Source organism: Saccopteryx bilineata, chromosome 5 (assembly GCF_036850765.1).
Source record: "Saccopteryx bilineata isolate mSacBil1 chromosome 5, mSacBil1_pri_phased_curated, whole genome shotgun sequence".
In the NCBI taxonomy this organism is placed as follows: domain Eukaryota; kingdom Metazoa; phylum Chordata; class Mammalia; order Chiroptera; family Emballonuridae; genus Saccopteryx; species Saccopteryx bilineata.
In genome coordinates this window covers 92,481,115-92,503,382 of record NC_089494.1, presented here as the reverse complement: position 1 = coordinate 92,503,382, position 22,268 = coordinate 92,481,115, and positions in this window count along the sequence as shown.

Genomic DNA, 22,268 nt, shown 5'->3' with positions numbered 1-22,268 from the left:
TGGAATGGGCATAAGAACTAACCAGAAATTGGCCTAGCTGACATGAAGCTTCGACTGAACTGAATATTGTGAAACAATAAACAGCTAAACAATCAAATGCAACAGAAAAATAATCACATATGGTGACTGGTATTGTAAAGAAAAAATATCAAGAACATAAATGTAGAATAATGAGGTAGAGTCCTTCAGGTAAGACTTGAGTGTCAGTTGCAGCCAGGGGAAGGGGTATTCTAGTCATTAGCAACAATCTTTCTGAAGTTCTCATGAAAGGGAGAAATTTGAAAAATTTGGAAGCTTGAACAGTGTAAATAAGGATAGTGTGATGATGAGATTTGTTCAAATTGCAGACTTTTTACTACACAGATTTGTGATCTCGACTAGAATATTGAGTCTCTTGTGAGTCTCAGATTATTACATACACATTGAGGACAAGGTATCAAGTAATCTCAAAGTTTTTCTGAGACTAAAAATGAAAATATCTGCTAAAACATAGTTTGTCATTTCTAACCTCATAAATTTATCCAGTAAAAAATATGATCACAGCAGCTGTGATCAGAAGGATTCAGTAAAATAATGGGAATTTGGTGTAGAATTTATTTCTAGTATAACTGAAAGGAGCTCTGTATACTTGAAAAAATTAGAACATGTGGAAAGGACATACAGTTTTTTGTGTCACAGTGAGAATAACAATTGAAAAACATTCTTGCCTGACCAGGCTGTGGCGCAGTACATAGAGCATCCAACTGGGATGTGGAGGACCCAGGTTCGAGACCCTGAGGTCACCAGCTTGCATACAGGCTCATCTGGCTTGAGCAAAAGCTCACCAGCTTGCATACAGGCTCATCTGGCTTGAGCAAAAGCTCACCAGCTTGGACCCAAGGTCGCTGGCTCGAGCAAGTGGTTACTCGGTCTGCTGAAGTCCCGCAGTCAAGGCACATATGAGAAAGCAATCAATGTACAACTAAGGTGTCACAACGAAAAACTGATGATTGATGCTTCTCATCTCTTTCCATTTATGTCTGTCTATCCCTCTCTCTGACTCTCTCTCTGTCCCTGTAAAAAAAAAAAAAATTCTTACTTGCCATCTGTATGGCCAGTAGTCGCTGTCCTCAGGGCCATAAACATGCAGGTTCCCATTCGATTCAGACAGACAGTAAAGAAACAGTGGAGCCAAAAAATGGTGGGCCATTCCTTTATTAAAGTCTCTCACTGGCCGACGAACAAACACACAGGGCTTCCAAAGCCACTGACACATTGTCCAGTTCCACAAACAGGAGGATCTTCTTAGGTTTATCCTAGAACCAAAGGACCCCACCGTCTCAGTGGAGCTCACGAAAGCCCCTCACCTTTGGTTCCTCATTTGCACACCTTCTCTTTCTGCACAAACTGGCTTCCTTTTCAGCACTCTGCATTCTTTCTGCTCTCCCTCCAAAACATAGCTTCTCTCCTTCTTCAAAGTTTTCTGGCACAATAACCTCTCCTTCAACAAATATTAGCAAGACAATGGCCCTTCCCAAGCAAGAAGGTAATTTGCAATTTCACAGATCACATACCTGGTGCTGCCCAGCACCATTTTTTAACACTAAAATTGAGCAAACTGAAAAAATACAAATTTTACAAACTCATTTGCCCAACACCATCCAACCAAACTAGAGTTAAAAAATGAGAAACAAATAACAAGTAATAAAAATGGGAGAAAATTTAGGAATATATATATCTTTATAATCACAGAAAAAAGTAATGTTGCATCAATATTTGGAGCAGAATATAAAAATCAAAATTCAGAATCTTTTTCAAGTGATCTTTTCTGCAACAGTTTACCAAACAATTGGGTATATGCAAATGTACATTTATTTTTTAGAATGTATATTGTTAACTTTTTTTTATTATTATTATGATTTACAGGGATTGAAATCTCCACTAGAGTTCAGGATAGAAGGGGTGGGTCATTAGGTTTTTGCCTCAAGGAAATAGGTCTCAGCATACTACTAGCAGAGTTCAAATAATAATAATAAGATTATCAATTATCTTGGTCTGGACATAGGTTGAAACCCTGGGAGGTAAAAAGGTAAAATTTACACACAAAAAAAGATAAATTACCTTTTTGTGGGATTAAGCAACATCATCATGGAAGACAGGTGGTTTGAGTGTCCATCCAATTAAGATCTAGGAAAATATCCCAGAAGTATTAAATAATAAAAACCAACATACTATCCTCTGTGAAATGGGATTGTTTACAATTCGTCAATCAGGACTTATTTCTTAAATACCCAACAATATTTATGTATGTTGATATGTATTTTTTCCAAAACAAATGAAAATAAATTTGCTTACTTAGGTTACATTGATTGATATGTAAAAAGGTGTAGATTGCATTATAAATATACATATAAGCACAAATTTGAGGCCAAAAAAAACAAGTCAATAATCAGAATAAGTTTTAGAGATACTGACAAGAAACATTAAATTTATTAAAACAACAAATTAAAATACTATTTTCAAAATCCACCACTCTACACATACTCCTTGGAGACAGACCAGTTTAAGTAAATGGGCTCTATACTCTGCCCTCAAACTCTTTCAAGACAAGGTAGTCAGAATATTCATTAAGGGTCTTTGCAAGATGTTCAGTTTCTTGGGGGATGCACCCTGACCAGTGGGATCTGTTCCCAATTAGTTGTAAAGTAGTGATTTCCCAGAGGGTTCACTGTATCTACAAGTAAACTCTCAATATTTAGCACCATACCACTTACATTAACTTGACTGTTTGTACATGTAAATCATTTACTAATCCTTTGCCTCAGTGTACTTTCCCCTTAGGGGACTGCTTGGTGTCAATTTTAAATCATATTGCTAACTTCAAAGGACCAGGGACCTGCTGGTAAACATGCAGAGGTACAACAAAGTTGGCTGGTACTGGCTTTTAAGAACAGAAAGTGAAATTTTCAGGAATTTTGTAAGCCAATTGTTAAACACCACAATTACTATAAAACTAAATTATAAAAACATTTAGTTAAATAAACTGTATTACAGACAAAAGTAATAAGTACAACAACTCAATTCCTAATAGTTTTCACTGCAATTCATTATTATCTATGTTTGTGAAGTTTTTTACATTTATTTTATCTGTATGGTAGAAATAGTGTGTAATGATGGGCTACTGTGCATCTCTTATAAGCTGTGTTCAATACGTCACATTAGTACTTAAAGTTGACCTAGTATATGGCCAGGGGTCGCTGCCATCATGGACATTCTCATGCAGGTTCTCATTGGATTCAGGCAGACAGTAAAGAAACAGTAGAGTCAAAAAACGGTGGGCCATTCCCACTGGGAAAAGCACTTTCCTTTCACTCAGAGCTCACAAAGCTACTGACACAATTCTCCAGTTCCACAACCAGGAGAATCTTCTCCAGTTTTTCCTAGAATCAAAAGCCCCACCAGTTCCAAAGCCCCTCACCTCTGGTTCCCCATCTGCCAACATGCCTTCTTACTCTGCAAAACTGGCTCCTCTCTCTTTCCCTGCCATCTTGGCTTCTCCTTTAGCACTCTGCATCCTCTCTGCTCTCACTCCTCATAAATGGCTTCTTTTTCTTCTCCTTCTCCTTTTCTCCTTTTAAAACTTTTCTGGTGTGAAAACCTCTCCTCCAGCACATATTAACATACATTAGCCCTTCCCAAGCAGGAAAGTAATTAACAATTTCACAGATCACATATCTGGTGCTGCCCAGAGCCATTTTTAACAATAAAAGTGGGGAGCAAACTTAAATAACACAACTTATACAAACTCATTTGCCCAACACCTAGGTAAGGTGTATACATGATAAAAATAAGCTAACACGGCAAAACAGAATCCCTGCCCTGCCTTTCCCTCCCCCACAGCTGGTTATTGAAGATTTACCAGCATGTGATAGCAAACCTGTTTTGCACAATAACTAACCCAGGGATAGACCATCAAAAGACCTTACTTTTGATAATAACATTTTTTGATAACATCATCAGTACAAGTTTTCCTATATCCTCTATCAAGCAGACATGGATGAAATGTTGATGAGTAGTAGAGAGATCAAGCATGTACAGAGAGTTTGCTATGTGAAAGGCACTGTACTTCATCATCTCCATTGAGCCACACAACAACTGGAGGAGTTGTATTTCCATTTTTCAAATGCACAGGTTGAAGTTTATACAGACACATTCTGAAAGTCATCCAGAGTCTGGCTCTTCAACCACCACAGACATTTTGAGTAGGAACTCTCCCAAATGCCCCATAGAAAGTCAGGGCAGTTGACTCTAATTAAAATCCCAAACCTAAGAAATCAGTAACCTAAAGTCCTTTGTTTGGTTAGAGACTTTGAACACATGTGTATAGGTGAATCTGAAAAATAGGAGGGGTATACATTATGTGGTCTTCTCAAAATAAAGAAGAATGAGTAATGAACAAATGCTAAATGCCCCTGGAGAATTCAGAGCACAAAAGCTAAAAGAAATGCTAAAGATTCATCTTCAAATATATGTATTCTACTAGTCAGAGGAAAAAACAACAGCATAAAAGGTACAGAACTATTCTTATGCCAAAAGGGTTTGATAAAAGCTTGGCATGCATTTGCAATTTTTCATTTTCCTCCTATGGTTGTATTATACCTGCTATAAACAAAAGAAGACTGTTCAGATGAAATAATGCTGAAAATACCATTCCCCAGGGAGTTGCTATTAATGCTTATTCTTTACTCTTTACTAAATAAGTTTGTAGCAAGCAGTCATGCTAAATGCCAATGTACTTGGAAACTGACATGTTGATTATCATGTTTGGATATTATTCATTTTATTTATCTTTAAAAATACAAACAAGAAGTCCCATTCTATAAATATTATCTCCACTGGAAAGCTACTGCTATTAAAAAATCTACATCTTTTTGGCTACCAAATCCACGAAAACTCAATGTAAACACAGAGTGCTCATTATAATAACATATTTTTTTCAGCACACACAAAGAGTATTGGACGGAAGGGAGAGGCAGTAGAGGGAGGGGAGGTGGGTAGGGTAAACTACTGGAAAGATGCAATTAGAGTTATGTTAGCTTGGCAAAGTCCCACTGAACAGCAAGCTGGGATTTTATTTTGCCAAACTACTCCAGGCTCTTTGGGAGGTCTCAAGTCTGTAAAGAGGGCTTCATTCCAATAAGTACCCTCTACAATAGGAGGAAAATAAAAATGTAAAATGAATTACCAAACTAAAACCAATGTGCAAGTGCACACACAGGCATACACACACATACTCTGGGAGGGGACACATTCAGTGGTAAATATGTATTTGGCCTTGCATAGGTAATATTAACTTGGCTGTTTGTGTCCTATTTATGGTAGATGCAAATTAAGAAATCATCAAAAAATATTAACCTATGATAATATATACTGGATTTAAAAGTTGGAAGCATTCTGTTGGTTTGTTTGTATTATGTTGTGTCAGCTGGGAGTATAGTTCAAAGAGAAAGTTTTTCATAATTGGCTGTATGATGGTTTGAGCATACTCATGGGAACTCACTAAATTGGACTTTGAAGAAGACGTACACCCAAAATGTAGCAGAAAAATCAATTTTTGCCATTAGGATGGCAATATCATCTTTATCATCACAATCATCATCATCAACAATAAGAACATCATCGTCATCATCATCATCAGCAGCAGCAGCAGCAATTACTGAATGTTACTATGCTAGCCCAAAATATCATATTTTGGTGTGACAATATGCCCAACTTTTTTTCTTGTGTGTTTGCTTTTTAAGGGAGTTGGATATTTTACTCAAGTTGAGTGACAGAGCTGAGATGAACTGGAACAGTGGTTGGTCTCTTCTTTGTATGCCTAGTACAATTACCTGGGGAAGGTTTCATGCAATACCACTTATCATATTACAAAGCTAGCCTGTTTTTTGGGTTTTTTTAGTAGCCACACTTATGAGACAGAAGAATGGTGAAGAAGAAGAACAAGTGTTGGATTTTGACTATATTAGGGTATGTTAGTATAGTTAAATGCAAACCTTCCAAGTATTTTCTCCATCTTGCCCTGAGTGGTGTTCATAACTATTTTGGAGCTTTTGTTCAATTGGATGGTTGGTCTGCCTTTTTTCACCTCTGTTCTGCAAGTTAACTTGAGTCATCTTTATTATATGTGGCTTAAGTGTCTGTTTGTCACCGATAGCTTATTGGTTGCTTGCGTAACTGTACTAACCAATGGAGTGAAGTTGCCATGGCTGAATGCAAATTGAGAGGGTCAGGGGGAAGGTGAACATTTGTTTGCATTGGCAATCATCTGCTTTTGAAACAATTTAAGGCTGAACGCAACTTGAGTGTGTCAGGGGGAAGGTGAACATTTGTTTGCATTGGCAATCATCTGTTTTACATAAAAACTACATCTCAACGTAATTTCTTTTAAGAACCATTTGGAGGAAAAGTTTTACTTCTTGGAGGTGACTTTAGACAATGTCTATCAGTATTGCCTCATGCTCCCCAAGCCGCAATAATACAAAATAGCATAAAATTTGCAAAATCATGGGATTTATTTAAGAATCTCCCACTGACAATGAACATGAGGTCAAATGACCCCGAATATAGTGAGTGGCTTTTAAAACTTGGAAATGGAACTCTTTCTGATGATAATGGATTGAGTGAAGACGTTGTCAAGATTCCTTTGTCAATGATATGCAAAGATAGTTTAGTGGATTGGGTTTTTGGTAATAAAATCCAGCCTGGAAACATCAGTGAAATTGGTGAAAGGGCAATATTGTGTCCTAAAAATTCTGATGTAGACAAACTAAATGATGATGTCTTAAGTGTTGATTCCGTTGTAGCTGATAATAAAGTGAGTGCCAACAACTTTCCAATGGAATTTTTAAATAGTCTGTCGCCTTCTGGCATGCCACCTCACAAATTGAGGTTAAAGATTGGAGCAATTAAAGAAATCTTAACACCAGAAGGGGTCTTTGCAATGGTACAAAACTAGAGGTTCTCCAATTGTCATAATAGCTAAGTCTTTGACTGGCTCCTCTAAAGGTGAAATACATGTCATTCCAAGAATTGATTTAGCTCCATCTCAAACAGGGTTGCCATTTCAATGGAGACATAGACAATTTCCTGTAAAACTTGCCTTTGCTATGACCATCAGTAAGTCTCAGAGCCAAACGCTTAAGCATGTTGGCATTTTTTTACCTGAGCCTGCATTTGCACATGGTCAACTTTATGTTGCCTGTTCAAGAGTTCGTGAAAGAATGGATGTAAAATTAAAAATAATTGATGGTCCTCTGCAAGGCAAGCTTAAAAATGATGGAAAGATCTACACAAGAAATGTTGTGTACAAAGAGATCTTTGACATGTGAATTAACATTTCATTATTTAAATCACCTTTATTTATTGAGCTAGCTGTGGCTCTTAAGAAATGTACTGCCAGTGGTTTCCTTCATTGCACTCTATTTTAAGCAATTAAGCAAGTAGAAGGGGGAAACCCCGTGGGGCACTAAGCAAAGGGGCATCCTCGCCACCTGCCCTGGGTAATTCAGTTTGAATTAGCAGACACCTTTGCACAAATCATTTTAATTACAATTTATAATATCTAGAACAGCGGTCCTTTCATATGACTGCTGGACTTTCTAGTATAACATAAGAGGTAATCACTCTCTTATGGATGCCAGCAGCTAAGAGAGAACCAAGAGGAGGAATACTAGTAATAAGATAATAATGAGGTTTTTTAGGTACTTTTGGTTGAAACATAATAGGTATAATAATAAAAATAATGTACCTTATATACATTCAGCTTTATAAATAGTTACATTTTATTAACAATCATAATGATAATGATTTATTCATTTTAATAAATAGATAGGATCTAACAAAATCAATTAAACAATGAAGCATAAATATGCATTTAAAAGGATTACAGTGGGATGGAGGTGGGACTGTTCAGAACTTTAGCTTCCTCCCTCAACAAAAAGCACACTGCTTTCAGCTAGCATTTTTGTAAACAAAGATTGGATTCATCAATGTCCTTAACTGGTCTGTAAATGTTCTCCACATGGACATTTTTGACATCTTGCCAAAGTAATGTTTTTTAACTATAAATCTTAAAAAGCCAGTCCACTGTGAGAGTTTCTATTCTGCAAGATCATTATAAACACTCTGCTTATTCCTTACTCCTTTCTTCTTAGTAAGTGCTTCCTATCCCCTCATCCCCCCCACCTCTTTCATGCATACTCATGAACTCCTTGCACTAAAATGCTGAACAATGGAACTGTTCCCTTCCCTCCAAATACATCCAAACTGCCCTTCCCTCTGTCTAGATTAGCTAGTCTTAACTTCTTTCAGCTACATTGTTAACTCCAAGGAAGCATCTTCTCCTCTCTTTGGCATATAAATAAGAAAACGTTAAATGATCTATTCCCTCTTCAGTGTTCCTCAAATTTGTTTATGAATATCTAATACTAATATTTGTTTACAATTCAAACTTACCTACTAGAATGGAAATTTTTGGAAGGTAAAAATTTTGTATTATTTATGTAGTATTCTCCAATATTTGGCACTTAGGCCTTAATAAATAGTCACTGGAAAACTAAATGAAGAAATGTTAAAGATATTCACAAATAATATCTTTAGCATATAAATTTATTTAATGTAAGTTTTATGTGACACAGGAGCTCTCATAAAGAAATAAAGATCAAAAGTGGCAAAACCTTAGTGCCTATATATTAGGTTTTGAGAGGCAATTGTGGAAAAATAACTAAAATATATGAGAAAACTATGGGAAGATAAAAAAGTTATTTTCTTTATTGATTTTGTTTTTCTAAAGATTTTTTTCTATTTTTTGCACATATTTTAGCTAAAAGTTTAATTATTTTATATTTATATTGATAACAAGGAAAATATTTAAGAATGTGCAATTATCCCTGTAACTGTGGCATTATCTCATAATTTTTTATAGGCAGCCTTTTCATCAATATTCTCAAAGTAATTTAAAAATGATTTTCTCCCACAGGTACAAAAGTTAATTATATAGTATATTGTCTTCATTTATGATATTTGGTTTATTTTATGTAAATTGACATTAGTAATTTATAGGGTTTTATTTAATTCTATTATACCTACTAAGGTTGATTTTGTAAATAAGTATGTGAACAGTTTGTATTAACATGTCATAGACATTTTAAAATAAAATGGGTTCCATTTTATAGGGTTTAAATTTGGAAATATTTATTATATTATTAACTTTAATACTTAAGTTCATTATAATCCTAATTATTTGTCACTTCTTGTATCTATTAAAGACCAAGAATGGCATATTAAAGTATACTATTGTGTTTCTGTTCATATATTGTGGTATTTTTAATTGTTTTTTATGTACTTTGATGTAATATGTTTAGTTGTGTGCATGAATTATATTTTCATGATGGAGTATGCCTTTTGAAATATGTTATGACAATACAACTGCCTGTTTTCTGTGTAAAGTGCTACCTTTCATTTTACTTCAAATAAATATTTTTACTATCATGACCAGGCAGTGGTGCAGTGAATAGAGCACTGGCCTAGGATGCTGAGGACCCAGATTCGAAATCCCGAGGTTGCTGGTTTAAGTGTGGGCTCACCAGCTTGAGCGTGGGGTTGCCGGCTTAAGTGTAGTATCATAGACATGACCTCATGGTCACTAGCTTGAGCTCAAAGGTTGCTGGCTTGAAGCCCAAGGTCATTGGCTTGAGCAATGGGTCACTCGGTCTGGTGTAGCCCCCTGGTCATGGTATATATGAGAAAGCAATCAATGAACAACTAAGGTGCCACAATGAAGAATTGATGCTTCTCATCTCTCTCCCTTCCTGTCTGTCTGTTCCTATCTGTCTCTCTCTAACTCTCTCTGTCTCTGTAATTTTTTTTTTACTTATCTTTCCTTGAGTGTCAGTTTATGGGTAAGTCCTTAAGTATAAATTTTACAATCCTTTTTTGTTTGAGTAATTTCAGTTAAGTTTCATTGTTTTTAAAGAAACAGATCAAGAAATAGAGAAAGCACATTGGGAGTTATCATATATTCCATGAGATAATCATTCTTATTAATATCTCTATGAATGACACACTTGAGGATGATGTTCTAAATTAAAGTCAGAAGAAGACTAATACATTAGAATTTAGCTGAAGAAACAATATATATTCACTGATATTTATATTACCATGCCATGTTGAATAAGGTATTAAAGAAAAATTAAAAATATATGTATCTCTTTTCTATACTTATTTTCTCTTCTATTTTACTCTACATGCATTTATTTAGTTGTATTTAATGTCAACTTCATCAAAGTCAACTGCATAAGTATAAGAATAGTGACAAAAGCAGTTATGAAATTAACATTTGACCAGTTCTTGAAATGGCACCATTGCTATGCTTTACTTTATAATATAACAAAATGATGATAATGGATGACAACACTCATTTTAGAAATAGATATCTTATAAGTTACAGGTCAATAAACACATTATTTGGCTCATTACTTTTGCTCATAAAATAGCCTGAACTAATTATTTTCTCCTTTTAGGAATGATATAAATCATAGAATCATAGGTAGAATTAGGTTGTCTAGTCTAACACTCATGTTTTACATTTGAAGAAACTGAGAGCTTACAAAGTGACAGGACTTGTACAAATTCACACAATGAGCTGGAACAAAAGTAAGAACTTAAAGTTTTCACACTCCAAGTGCATATTCTTTAAAGATATTTTAACACATTTTAAATAATAATGAATCCTACACAATATACACATTGTTGGGACTAAATCATCTCAGGTTCTTTCCTAGACTATTTTGCTTCTATCTTCAAAATAAAATACTGACTTGAGGAGTCTTCATCTCTATTTTAACATGTCAAGTCAAATGTAGTATGTGTGTGTTAAGTAAAGTAGTATAGCACAGAGATTTAACAGAAGACTGAGGATAAGAATGAAATCTCCTTCTTACAACCTACTTTGCAAACTATCGTCCCTGTCTGCATGGCCAGAAAATTTAGTTTTTTTTTTGCTTTGACAGATTTGATCACAAGTGGACACTTAAGGAAAAATAAATTATTTTGGCTGGGCAGAGTAAATTATATTTTTCCAGTTGAGAATCTAAACTAAGATGGTAGTTGGTACTATTCTAAATTTCTAAGGTCCTGTTGAGTTAAACAGAGAGATAAGACCATTTATTCATTGTTCAGTAAACATTTATTGAGAGCCTGCTATGTGATAGGCACTCTTCTAAGCAATTAAGACACATCAGCATACAAAAGAGATAAAGATTCAACCCTTGGGGGCTTATGATCTAGTGGGAGAGATAGATAATAAACCATAACCTTAATAAATAAAGCATGAGACAATATATATGAAAAAGTGATAAATCCTATGAATAAAGGATATTGCAAGGATAAGTCGAGTCACAGTTTTAATTTGGAAAGTTGACCATCAAGCAAAGATTGAAGGACATAAAAAGGTTTACCTGTGCCAAATCTATGGTGGCAGAGGGGATAAATCATCAACCTGGAACATTCAGGAATGTTAAGGTCATCGGTTTGAAACCCTGGGCTTGCCGGATGAAGGCACATATAAGAGTTAATGCTTCCTGCTCCACCCCCCTTCTCTCTCTCTCTCTCTTCTCTCTAAAATAAATTAAATATTTTTAAAAAGTAAAAAATAATGAAAAGAACTCCAGGCAGAAAAAACTCTCAACAATTAGGGTCATCCTGGCATGTTCCAGAAATATCAGCAAAGAAGGCAGAATAATGAGTAAAGGACACAGCAGGAAAAATGGAATGATAAAACAGGGAGGAAATGAAAGAATAGAGCATGTAAAGCATTTTGGGCAAAATTATAGCAAAATAGTTATATAAATTGTGATTATGGGACTGAAGAGAAAAATATTTAGAAGAAAGTAGAATAAAGAATATGCAGAGAGAAAAAGGGTGAGACTTTGTGACCCCAATGTGAGGCAGTTGCTGAAAGTCTTCTACATTTTCCACAATTTGTATTTTTTAGATTACCCACTATTCTTCTATGAAACATATATCAAAGCAGCATTTTACATCAAAACAAAACTTTAGAATAGTATAATGTGCATATTCTTTGAATATTCAAAATAGAGATGTCTGATGTCTTAGGTACATTTTAAAAATTTGAAAAGTATTTTCAAAATTAAATTCAAATATGCTATTAATATGACAAATATGAGTGATTAATGTAACAAAAATTATGTACACTAAAATAATATTGTTTCTGTAATGCATTGGGAGCCTATTTAGGCAGCTCTGATCCAGGATGGACTAATCTTTCAAAGCTAATGAAGAAGATACAATAAGACAAAATAGTTTAAAATCTGTACTTAGGCAGAAACAATAAAAATAAACACTAAGAAAACTCATAACCCCCAAAGAAATAGGAGATCTAAAGGTAGTTACCTTCTGAGATAAGAACAAGTTGAACCAAAAAAATAAAAGTAGTAAAATAATTAAATTAACTAGTTAACTGAGCCTTTGTTTATCTTTCTGTAAAATAAGAAATTAGGACCAGATGATCTTTAAGGCCCTATCCCACATAGGTATCTATGTGACATCCAAGTACAATTACCAACTGACTCACAAAAAACCTTATAGGAAGGTTGTTCTCTGGGCAGTCATTAAGTACTACATAGGAAATCCTCAAAGAACAGAAAATGGATAAAATTTGAAAGTTAGTAGGTGATGTTTGAATGAAAGAGCATTTGAAATGCTTGATGAGCCTAGGAGTTCCACAATTTAGAGGATTTCTTGACATGCTGCTAAAAAATCTCAGACTTTTATGACTAAAGAAAAATAACTCGACAAGATAACCTGGACCTGTTATCTTTGAATATATGTATCCTGATTTATTGATGTCACCCCATTAAAAAAATAAAATTATAAAAAAAAAAAAAACAGAAAAAAAAAAAGAAAAATAACTCGAAAATATGACCTTTATTTTTCAGTTCACAGAATTTTTTTTAAGTTGTAAGGGAACTGTAAGCTAATATATAACAAAAATAGACAACCACAAAGCTCCCCCATTACTATAAGAAAACTATAACTCCGAGAGATTAGGCAGTCTTGTTTGAGGTCATAGAACTAGTGGCAGAGCTGGGATACAAGCTCTTGTACCTGGACATTCATTGCAGAGTTATTTTCCCTAAACTCACAGAGCAAGCCCTAGAGCTTGAAAGCATTTACCTCACACAAATCTTGATCATCTCTAGTACAACTGCCCCTTAGCTATACTTCAGTTTCCTATGGTAGACACTGAAGGGTTTTCAATGGAGAGAAAGAAAATAGTACACATCTTAAAATGGAAAAATAAAGAGTAAATTCTAACATATAAAAATACAAGTCACAGAAATAGCCAAAGATGAACATTAGTTGGAACCCCATCCTAAATGTTCAAATTAAGTGAGTTCCTAGAAAAATGTTGACAGATCACTCAGGGATTACATTTTAAAACCAGCCATCTTTTTTGGGTTGGGAAATTTGCATGTGCAATTACTACATTTGCATGCCTAATTACCACATAGGAAGATGCATATGCCAACTGGCATTTGCAAATGTGTTAACTGAGCACACAGAAGGGTGGCGCTTTAAAATGTTGGCCCTAGAAATCTAATCATTAAGAAGGGGTAATGTGAGTCAGAGTCAGAGAAAAAGATGGCCCATTTAGAAGTGATCTGAACACAACCAGTTTGGAAGCACACAAGGAGAACTGATTGACGCACAAGGAGATGAAATACCAGGTTTTGAGAAAGCTCATTGGAAAACAGCAGAATCTTCAGGGAAAGCATTTCAGGCATTAGTGAATTAGATTATTTGTAGTGTTTCCTGTGAATTTTAAGGAATTGATAAGCTATAGATAAAAATCATCAAACAACTCTGGTCACAGAGGTGAAGAGGCTTTTTTCTTGTGCTAGTAAGCATTTAGTCTTGTGGCCGATAAGTATATTTGTCTTCTTTCACCTCTAAAGCAAATAAAATATATTCCATGGAGTTTGAAATGTATGTCTTTTTTCTCTACATTTTGTCAACAAAAATCCTGAAAGGAGACAAATCATAACTTTGACTCAGTCATTGTGGTAGAATAAAGATTACCTGTTCTCCCAGAATTGTGTCATTTCCTCTGTGTAAGGAACAATGAAGTACAATTCATTTCCTGGCTTCTCAAACCGTTTCCTCAGCTCTGGATAACTCTATTTAGCAGTCTTCTCTCTCTGCTCCACAAAAATAAAAATCTGAAGATTTCTGCAGGGCAACCCTTGGGAAAATGTTGCATTTTCCATATAGAAAATGGCCTCCCTATCCTTATGCTTTATTACTACATCTAGTTCCAGGTTTACTTAGTACTTTTATGGCTCTAAAATGATTTTTTATTATTGTTTTGTTTAGGTTCACCCAATCCACATAGTAAGGTCCATGACAGTAGAAACAAAGTTAATATTTTTTTTCTCTGCAATACCCTCATCACCTAGAATAAAGCCCAATGCATTTTATTTACTCTATAAATATTTGTTCAGTGACTCTATTTAGCATTTATTAGGTAATTTTTTAAAACATCTCATTGAATCCTCAATACAACCTTACCAGAAAACACTATAAAGGGGGGCTGAGATTCTGAGGTAGTATCATCCCCTAATGCATAGCTAATCAACAAGGCAGTTGGGTTTAATGCCTAGATCTATTTTACTACAGATTTTTTCTTTTCCCTACAAGTTGTTGATTCTATTCTAAGCTGTGTCATAATTAGGAATATGGCCTCAAGTAAATATTTTATTGTAGTCAAATGTTACTTATTTACTCAAAAAAGGGAAGGTTTTGAGCTATTGCTTTAAGCTCTCTGTTAACTCAGAAGTAATGACTTTATTACTCCTATTTTCTCCATGATATCTATCATAACTAGTTTACTTTCCTAAGGGACAGACATTCTTATCTAAGGTACAAACATATACTTTAATTATTTTCAAAATGAATTAAATTTAACGTAAGAGTTTTTACATAAAAATTGTCTTACTATATTAAAGTTTACTAATTCAGAGATATTCTTCTGAACATGATTTAAAGAAAATGAATTTTGTCAAAACTAGCAGATGAAGAAGAAGGGTGGTGATTTCAAGATGCTTAGCCTGAAGGTTTTAAAATAAATCTTACTAGAATTATATGAATGTAAGAGCCTTTTTTTTTTCTTTTGAGGGGAATTTAATTAAAATTAAATGCAATTCTATAAGGTCTGTATTATTTTCTTCATTTTTCTACTATGTTTATTGCCAATGTCATTTGATCTTTAAGTTATTTCAGTTTTTAGAGAACAGTTAGACTTAATATATCAAAATCTTTGTTCTTTTGAGAATTTTAATTTCTCAAAAGAGCTATCAAAATGAAAACCAGTTTGCCATGTTGGCTCTAAACTCTTGTATTGTTATAAATTACTGTAATCCTCGGTTACAGAGAGACACCAGGCAGGTTACAGATGAAATTTGAGGAGTTTATTAATTAGCCAGCTAGCTAGGTACATGGACCACGGTCCCAAATCATGTAGGCTGTCATATCGTCATGAGCTTTCTTTTATACAAAATCAAGTATTGGTTGGGTGGGTAAGGAGAGAGAGCATGTTACAATAGTTAATTACTAACAAGCTTACAACATTTATCTATAGGATCTATTAAAAGGAAAAAGCATTTCCACACATCAAGGCCATAAGATAACACAGTAGTGATAAATGTTTTACATACCAGGCAAAGACATTCCCAAATCTTCTAGTGTCTACCACCTGTTCCTGTCGCTACAAAATGTTTAGCTTAGGATAAAGAGAGAAGCTAAATGAAATTATCTTTGCTAAAAGTGCTTATTAAGAAACCTAATAAGCTAGTCCCCACTTGCTTTAGTTTACAAGTTTTATACATATAAAGAATTTCAAAAGGGATGATTATTAGAAATCATATAAAATGTTACAGAATGCAGGTGTTTTTCAAGCAAGGGGAGAGTGGGCTCGTGATCCCTTTGTCTAGAGCTATACTTCACTCTCAAGACTCCAAGAGCGGAGGAAGAGTTAGAATCAGTGTAGGAATTTTTAATTAAGATATGTAAACATTGTCTCCTAAAGGCTCTTAAAGAAATAGAGGAAAAGGAAGTTTTCAGATAAGTTTAACCTTCTTTGGTGTCTAGCAAGTGGCCTCAATCTTTCTAGAGAACTAAAGTAAATTATGATTAACTACTAACTTTTGGCCCTTTAATCTCTTTCTCTTGTTTTTTTTTTTCTTCAGAAAGGAGGGGGTAAGGGGTCTGACTCTTCCTTTTAAAATACTAATGTTAACAATTTTTTCAATTCCTTGGCACCTTATCACAGTATAAAAGAAATATACAAATTTCAGTACAATTTATGATAGCTTATGAAGTCTGGAACAAAGTTTTTAAAAGTAAATTAGAAGCAATTTTTGATTTTTAAAAAGCTCACTTTATCCACAAGTTTTCTCTCTCTTGCTCATTTCCTTATGTAAAAGAATTTAACCAAAGAAAGCCAGCATTCTAATTCAATTTCTACTCCAAAGTATATAATTTTATTTCATCATAATGGCTGCATTTATTTCCAGGGTCAGATTTTATTTAAATTTCAGTCCATTAGGAACAAAAACTTGCCATTTTCTGATAAACAAAATCAGCAGGGGAGCCTCTTCAAACGACAAATGTATTTCCATCGACCTTTGTTTTATTTGATCTAAATGACAGGTATACACCACTTTTCCTGTGTTTACTTTTAAAGATTCTGAAAAAATAGGGGTGACATTTTTAACAACAAAACTAGCAATCACCCTAGTAGTCCTGTGACAGGCAGATGGAAGAAATGATAAAAAGATGTAATCCATTGCTTTAGACCACCAAAGAGGCTTAATATGAGTCATTAGCAGAGAACCGTTAATTTTCTTTTTTCCTTATTCTGACTGTTGTTTGTAGAAGTGCTCAACCTCTTAAGAACTGGAACATTGAACTGTTTTTTTCTTTTCTTTCTTTCTTTTTTCTTTTCCCCTGTGGCTATGTTGCAAGAGTGAGGGAAAGCATTAACAGAAAAAAAAATGAAGGAATGTGTTATTATATAATGTAAGAAATCTGAGTAATATAACATTTTAGAGGCTCTTAGGTTAAGCTTGACAATAGTTAATAAGAAGAATTAACACTAGTCAAACACTTTAAAGATTATAAAGAACAGTCTCAAAGAGCGTCTCGTTTTTTGGACATCCTTACAAAAATTTTGAATCCCAGAAAGTCAATTATGTTGAAAATGAAGAAATAAAGCCTAAGTCTTTTGATTCCAAGTATCAGGCCATTTTAATTTATACAGAATAATGAAAAAATATGATGATATTCCAATATAATAAGAGTGAAATTGTGTTTATTTCTCCCAAGTTTGTTCTTTAAAACATCAGTTTTCTAGGATGGAAAAAGCTGTCAGTTAAGGAAATCAAGGACTCTAGATGATAATGATGATAGATAGATAGATAGATAGATGATAGATAGATAGATGATAGATAGATAGATAGATAGATAGATAGATAGATAGATAGATGATAGATAGATGTACAGCAGTGGTCCCAACCTTTTTTGGCCATGGATCAGTTTAATGTCAGAAAATATTTTCACGGACCGGCCTTTAGGGTGGGATGGATAAATGTATCACGTGACTGAGACCAGCGTCAATAGTGAGTCTTAGACAAATGTAAAAGAGGAAATCTGGTCATTTTTAAAAAATAAAACATCGTTCAGACTTAAATATAAATAAAATGGAAATAATGTAAGTTATTTATTCTTTCTCTGCCAACCGGTACCAAATGGCCCACAGATTGGTACCGGTCTGCGCCCAGAGGTTGAGGACCACTGATGTACAGTACTTCTTCAAATTATAAAGATCAAGGAAACTTTTACTCTGAAAATTCTTAAGTATTAAAGTTAAAAACTTTTGATGAATGTATGCTGTATGAGAATCCTCTATTCTTTTGGATCAGTTTTCCCCAATGTCTACCCCACTCTTTCAATATAAATGATATAAATATATAGATATAGATGTGAAATATATACAGAACAATAAATACATAGATCAGATTTATGTATATATATAACTATAACTATATAATTAGCACCATATACATTGTATTTATATATTATACATTTGTATATGTACATATAGTGTATATGTATGCATTTTTTCCTCATTAAAAAAATTTATAGATTCATTGTGGACTAGCTTTTTGCAACCAAATTTGGATATGAAAATGTTTCCCAGTCACTCTGTTATGACAGGCAAATAGTAATTCACTTCAAAGCATACACTATGAACATAAATTAGTACTTTTTTTTTAAGTAAGAGGAAGGGAGATAGAGGGACAGACTTTTTTGCATGCACCAGGGCTGGATCCACCCAGCATGCCTCATCTGAGGCTGGTGCTCTGCCCATCTGGTGTCACGCTCACAAGTGAGCTATTTTTAGCACCAGAGGTGGAAGATCCATAGAGCTATCCTCAGCACTCAGGGCCAACATGCTCAAACTAATCAAGCTATGGCTATGGGAGGAGAAGAGAATGAGAGAGAGAGAAGGAGGAGTGGGATGGAAGAAAAGGAAGTGGAGAGAAGCAGATGGTATCCTCTCCTGTGTGTCCTGACCAGAAATCAAACCTGGGACTTTGACATACTGGGTCAATGCTCTACTGGTGGGTCAACTGGCCAGGGCTTAGTTTCTACTTTTTAAGTCAATAAAAATGCATCACTTACTGTTAATGTTTGATTTAGACCCATTTATTTTATAATAATGTAAATCTGACTTAAAGCATGGTTGTACTGTGTCACATGAAAGTGACATTTGTAAGATAACAAATTATTAGTTTAATAATTGTGAATTAAGATACTGAACAGCCCTGGCCAGTTGGCTCAGTGGTAGAGCATGAGCCTGGCATGCAAGAGTCCTAGATTCGATTCCCGGCCAGGGCACACAGGAGAAGTGCCCATCTGCTTCTCCACCCCCCCCTTCCTCTCTGTCTCTCTCTTCCCCTCCCGCAGCCAAGGCTCCACTGGAGCAAAGTTTGCCCAGGCGCTAAGGATGGCTCTGTGGCCTCTGCCTCAGGCACTGGAATGGCTCTGGATGCAACAGAGCGATGCCCCAGAGAGGCAGAGCATCGCCCTCTGGTGGGCATGCCGGGTGGATCTCAGTCAGGCGCATGGGGGAGTCTGTCTTACTGCCTCCCCGTTTCCAGCTTAGGAAAAATACAAAAAAAAAAAAAAAGATATTGAACAAATGGAAATTAAGAAAACCTCATTCTGTATGATTACTAGAGTTCTCAAAAGACCAGATCCAGCCTCATTATATTCTAAAAAAAAAAAAAAAAAAAAAAAAAATGCCGGTCAAATAATTTATTTCCATACCTAAGATTACTTCTTATATATAGACTTTCCTTGTTTTATTTACTCATAGATGATGTAGAGGTTATAGGTGACTTGTTTCTTGAAAATAGAATAGGGGAAAAAATAAAGCCTTTGTAAAGGATTGTAAAGGGTTTCTCAAACTGCAAAGCTCCTCTTCAGAGCTATCTTGTCATCCAAGAGATTATGAAGACATTACACTAAACAACTAATATTTTATTTCTATCAGGTTTCCTACCATACATATAGATAGCACTTCAAATTTGAAGAAATGTAACACTCAATGTTTAGAGAAAGGTCTGGATGAAAACTGTGATCTTTTCTTTCAATTCTACAAAGCTGATATTATTTTAAAAAATCAGTTCAATGTTCCATAGTATGTCAGGACATAAAAACTTTTGAGCACTAAAACTCATGGTTTTGAAACACTGTTAAAAACAACTAGCTAGAAAAATTAACTTTCTCATAAAAGTTTATAATGTGTTGCAAACAGGAAAATGTGGCATCCTTAAAATATAAGCTGAAAATAATTTAAAATATTTCATCAAGTATTTATACAAACTCATGAATGACCATCTCACAATTATAGTTTAAGGGAATCTAAGAATTTGTGAGGAATCTACAGTTTTTCCTTTAATGGTACAAAATGTCCTATTTTTGCTAGAAAGACTGTTAGGGTAAACAGTAAATAACAGCTCACCTGTATCTTACCATTTCATTACCTTTCTTTACCCGCAGAGCCATAAAAACTAGACACCCAATCAATAATCAAAATTGTGTGAAGACCATTTCTAATATTTCTATATTGTTTGAAAGATGATGTGATTGTATTTTGATATTTCTTTATAACAGCTTACCACAGATAACTCTTAGAATTTTTAAATATAGAGAAGACTAAATCAACAGAATCTAGCATTTATTTTCAAAATGTAACACTGAATGTGATTTAACCCAGTGGTGCTAAACCAGGTATGTTTCTACTCTCTCCCCTCCACCCAAGGGCTCATGGCAATATCTGAGACTTTCTTTGGTTATTACAATTATGAAGTATTACTAAGTTTTAGTGGGTAGAGGTTAGAGATGCTACTAAACTTTCTACAATGCAGAGGACCATTCTTCACAACCAAGAATTATTTAACCCAAAATTTCACTAGACACCGAGGAGACTGAAATATCCTGTCCTAAACTAGGACTATTGGTGATGTAAATATTTACTTTTACACAAAGAACAGGTATCTTGGGAAAAAGAATAGCATTGGAGTAGAACATATGTGTGCACATACATCACTCTTATACAAAATAGCAATGAAAGATGTCTTATCAAAGCTGGAAAGAAAGTGAGAAAAAAATCAGATGAAGTTTGGCCTGCAACTAGGAAACAATAGTTAAGTCCTTTCTTATCCCATGAAATTATCAAAGTGCCTTATTCTATAAGCTGAAATTAAGGCTCAAACTTCAACAAACAAAATTTTAAGGCGTTTACATATTTCATGCTTATTATTTTTCTTCTCTGTAATGGGAAATGCCTTTCATTCTTGCTGTATTTAGTTTATTGCCATTCACACTTTAGGGTTTTTAATGTAATATGATAGATTTATTTTTAAATGCTTTGAGTTTGCTTTTCAATTTAATGATTTGTTACATTATTTACAGGCTAATTTACTGAACCTACATAAGATTAATTGCATGGTCTTTTAGGACACGTGACAAATCATTAAAAAGTGATAAAACCAGGCAACTGAAAAACAAATGGCTTGTGACATATGAATGGGATCCCCAGTACCATTTATTAATGCATGTTTGGGTAAGACTTGTTGTAAGATCTAAAGCAATACTAGCTCAAAATTGAACACAGAGTTATGCAATATTTGAATGTAAGATATCTGGATAATTTAATAGACCAGAACAGAGTAATGAGTTTATTTTTGTAAATAGAGAAAAACAATGACATATAAATTAATAATAATAAAAACTAAAGTCTTTACTGTCATATTTTTAATGAAATTAATTGAGAAAACTGTCTTAAGGAAGCTTATTTCTTTCAAATCGAAAAAAAAATTTTAACATGTGTACTTTTTATCCAGTTTGCATTTAAGCACTAGATTAAGTCCAAGTTAGTAAAACTGAAGAGTGTTGCAAAAAGTTAGAATTTACAAGAAATGCTTTGGGAGAAAGAAGAGGTATTTGTTGCAAATGGTTATATTATCTTCTCTTCTATTTAAATATAGAAAATATTCTGTGGGTAGTGTTGCTGGACTGAAGGGGTCCAATTGCCAGTGCTTGTCAAATCCCAGTAAAACATAAGCAAACAAGAAAGTAAGGATTTATTAAGGAGATGGCACCATGACCGAGTCATAGGTTGTACATGCTCAAATATCTGGCTACCTGATGGCTTCCATGAAATAGGTAATACAAGGAAAAGAAAATCATTAATCAAGGTAACTAATAGAGTTAGAGTAGTGGTCTCTACTGATTGGTTGGTGCTACTGTAGGGAGTAACTTATCATTGAGTTTGGTTCTAATATCAGCCATATAGTTGTTCTCTCCAATTTTGCAAAATTTTGTTCTGTGGGGTCATTTTGCTTTCCTGAGTCTGGAGCTAAAACACAGTTGAGGCCAAACTATTCAGTTTAGATTGATTGAAAACTATGTCTCAATAGTCAGTAGACCAAGGACCTTTTTTCTAAGATTATTAGATGCTGACCAGATCCTCTTTGTCATAAGGTCTCAATAATTACACAAGGGGGGGGGGGAGAGGTGTTTGAGTCAGGATACCAGGTGAGGCCAGTTTGAGTCAAAGGAAAAAAAAATCAAAATAAATT